Source organism: Canis aureus, chromosome 6 (assembly GCF_053574225.1).
Source record: "Canis aureus isolate CA01 chromosome 6, VMU_Caureus_v.1.0, whole genome shotgun sequence".
In the NCBI taxonomy this organism is placed as follows: domain Eukaryota; kingdom Metazoa; phylum Chordata; class Mammalia; order Carnivora; family Canidae; genus Canis; species Canis aureus.
The window spans coordinates 47,888,555-47,892,481 of NC_135616.1; the positions used below are offsets into that span (position 1 = coordinate 47,888,555).

Consider the following 3,927-nt stretch of genomic DNA (forward strand, 5'->3'; position numbering starts at 1 on the left):
AAGACTACTTTTTATCAATTTTTTTGTTCTTTTCCAATATGTTGGGTGAAAAAAAGAATCTTATTGTGATTTTAAGTTGCACTTCTCCTAATATGGGAAACCTTCAACATCTTCCTATTTTAAAACTATTTGTATTTTGCCCTATTTCTCCATTTTCCTCCACTTTTTAAAAGTGATTTGTAGATCCTTGTGTACTGTGAAAATATTTTCCCTGAGTTTATTCACAGAAATTAAAAATTTTTATGCATAAAAACTATTGATTTTTTTACATGGTGTTTGGGTGTTACATTGGGCTTTATTTTATTTTATTTTTTATTCCTTTTAGGGGCTGCACTGTTCCTGGAGGTACTGCAATACCAGGTTGATACAAGAAGTGGATGGAGCAAGCTCCTATTCCATCTCTTTGATCCAAAAGTCCACTCAATATACTATCCTCAGATAGAGATGTGTCAGATATTACACTGATAAGATGGTAGCTACATTTCTCTTGATCTTACCCAAATGGTGGAGAAGCCATGTCATGCCAGGCTTTAAAAAAACCCCAAGTCAGAGGCTGCTTTTTAAAATTCTTCCATATTTTCTTCCAGTATTTTCATTATCTCATTTTTTTCTTTTGTATACTTCATCCAGCTAAAACTTGTGTTGATGTAAGAAACGAGGTTGATAGAATATTTTTTTTCACTAGATGGCTCCCCAAAAGTCTCTGACTGACTTGACAATTCATCTTTACCATTGATTTGAAGTGTTCAAAAAGTCTCAAAACTGCCTTCATAAGTATTTGTATGTTTCTTGACTCTTCTGTTGATTTATCCTTATATCCCTTTGTGTGCATGTGGCAGACTATTTTGATTATATTGCATTTTAGTACATTTCAAAATCAAGATAACAGTGCCCATGGCCACCACTTCTGTTCAACTTAGTCCTGGAAGTCCAAGCCAGAGAAATTGGGTAAGAAAAAGAAAAAAGCATCCAAATAGGAAACAAGTAAAATTGTCTCTATTTTCAGAAGACATGATCTTACATATAGAAAATATTAGATTCCAGACACACACAAAACTTTTAGAACTAATAAGCAAATTCAACAAAGTTACAGAACACAAAATCAACATAATAAAGGCAGTTGCATTTATACACACTAACAGTAAACTATCGAAAAAGAAAATCAAGAATACAATCCCATTTACAATAGCATAAAAGAGAATAAAAGACTTAGGAATAAACAAGGAGGTGAAAGACACATGCATTAAAAGTATAAAACACTGGTGAAAAAAACCAAAGGAATAAACAAAAAGCAGAACCAAACCTAGAAATTCAGCTGATGGTTGCCAGACGAGGGGGATGGTGGTAGGTTGGGCGAATGTGTGAAGGTGAGTGGGAGATACAGGTTTCCAGATATGGAAGGAATAAGTCATGGGAATAAAAGGTACAGCATAAGTGCCTTTTAGTCAATGATATTGTAAAAGCGATGTATTGAGACAGATGGTAGCTACACTTGTGGTAAACACAACATAATGTATAAGCTTGTTGAATCCCTAAGTCTTACACCTGAAACTAACGTAACATAGTGTGTCAACTGTGCTAAAAAAAAAAAAAAGAATAAAACACCATGAAAGAAATTAAAGCAGACAAATACATAGAAAGAATTCCCACGTTCATGTATTGGAAAAATTAATAGTGTTAAATAACAGGTGCAAATTACTCCAAGAAATCTACAGATTCAATGCAATCTATCAAAAGTACCCCAATAGTACTTTTCGCAAATGTAAATTAAAAGCAAAAACAACCCTAAAGTTCATATGGAACCACAAGGCACTGAATAACCAAACTTATGTTGCGAAAAAAGAAAGCTTGAAGCTTTACACTTCTGATTTGAACAATATAGCACAAGTCTATAGTAATGAAAACAGTGTGGTACTGACATAAAGACAGACATATAGATCAATGGAACTAAATAGCAAGTTTAGAAATAAATCCACATATATAGTAAATTGATCTTCTACAAGAGTGTCAGAATATACAACAGTGAAAAGATAGTCTCTCAACAAATGGTGTTGGTAAGAATGGATTTCTATAAGCAAAAGAATCAAATTGGACCATACACAAAATCAACTCAAAATGGATTAAAGACTTAAATATAAAATCTGAAACTGGGATCCCTGGGTGGCTCAGCGGTTTAGCCCCTGCCTTCGGCCCAGGGCATGATGCTGGGGTCCCAGGATCGAGTCCCACATCAGGCTCCCTGCATGGAGCCTGCTTCTCCCTCTGCCTGTGTCTCTGCGCTCTCTCTCTCTCTCTCTCAATGTGTGTCTCTCATGAATAAATAAATGAAATCTTAAAAAAAAAAACCTGAAACTGTAGAACTCCTCAAAGAAAATGTGAGAGGAGGACTTCTTGACAATAATTTATTGGGTGACACCAAAAGCACAAGCAACAAAACCAAAATAAACAAGTGGGACTGCAAACTAAAAAGCTTCTTCACAACAAAGGAAATAATCAACAGATGAGAAAGATCCTACAGGATGAGAGAAAATATGTGTGAACCATCTACCTGATAAAGGGTTAATAACCAAAATACATAAGAATCTCCTATAACTCAATAGCAAAAAACAAATAATCTGATTTTTTTTTTTTTTTGTGGGAAAGGAGCCAATTTATGAAATTAAATAAAGTCCATGGAGGGAGTGAAGAACACAGGCCGGACACCTCTACCCCGGCTAGGCCCAGCACAGCTGGAGCTCAGCACACCGTGCATCCCCTGCTTTTTCTCCCCTCCCGGAAGGGGGCTTAAATAAGCCAGGGCCCAGCCTGGCCAAGGTCCTGGAACCTACGGAGGGCAGAAGTCAGAGAAGTAGGGGTGCTGCAGGGCCTCTTCTGCCGAGATGCGCTGGACGGGGTTACACTTCAGGAGGTTCTGCAGCAGGTCCCGTCCTGTGGCATTGAGCTTGGGTACGACATTCACAGGGATGTGAATATGGGCAAAGGACTCAAAGAAGCATTTCTCTGTAAGGACATACAAATGGCCAGCAGGTATATGAAACGGTGCTCAAGATCACTAATCTTCAGAGAAATGAGGTTCAAAACCACCATGAGACCATATCACCTCACATGTTAGGATGGCTATTATATTAAAAAAAAAAAAAGACAAATGTTGGCAAGGTTGTGGAAACACTGGAACCTTATACACTGCTATGTAGAATAGTGTAGCCATTACTGAAAACAGTATGGAGTTTCCTCAGAAAATTAAATATAGAATTTCCATATGATTCAGCAATCCCACTTCTGGGTATATATTCAAAAGACTTGAAATCGAGATCTTGAAGAGATATCTGTGCCTTTCTATTACAGCACTGTTCACAATAGCCAAGATATGGAAACAACCCAAATTTCCATCAACAGATTAGTAGATAAAGAAGATGTGTGTGTGTGTGTGTGTGTATTCATATGAATATATAATGGAATATTATCTAGCCTTGAGCACTGGGTGTTATTCTATATGTTGGCAAATTGAACACCAATAAAAAATAAATTTATAAAAAAAAGTTGCTATTTGTGACAACATGGATGAACATAGTGGACATTATACAAAGTGAAGTAAGCCAGTCACAGAAAGACAAATAGAGCATTATTATTATATATGAGGTACTTAGATTAGTTAAATTCATAAAGACAAAGTAAAATTGTGGAAAACAAAGCAATTAGGGGTACCAGGGTTTAAGAGAGAGGATTGGGAGGAGGCGGAGAGGGAAATTGAGAGTTTTTCAATGGGTAGGAAGTTTCTGTTACACAAGTTGAGTAAGTTCTAGAGGTATGCTGTGCAGCATGATACCTATGGTTAACAGTATGGTATTGTGCACCTAAATACATTAAGAAGATAGATCTCATGTTTAAGTATTCTTAGCAATATCCTACCTTCCCCCAAAAACCCCC

The 3,927-nt window shown here is 36.5% G+C and overlaps 1 non-coding gene across 1 annotated transcript; it reads right to left on the bottom strand.

The window, feature by feature from the left end:
- Positions 1-323: 323 nt before the first annotated feature.
- Positions 324-517, bottom strand: LOC144316627 (U2 spliceosomal RNA). Its single transcript, XR_013382566.1, has one exon. It is a non-coding gene; the product is annotated as a U2 spliceosomal RNA (small nuclear RNA).
- Positions 518-3,927: the final 3,410 nt, after the last annotated feature.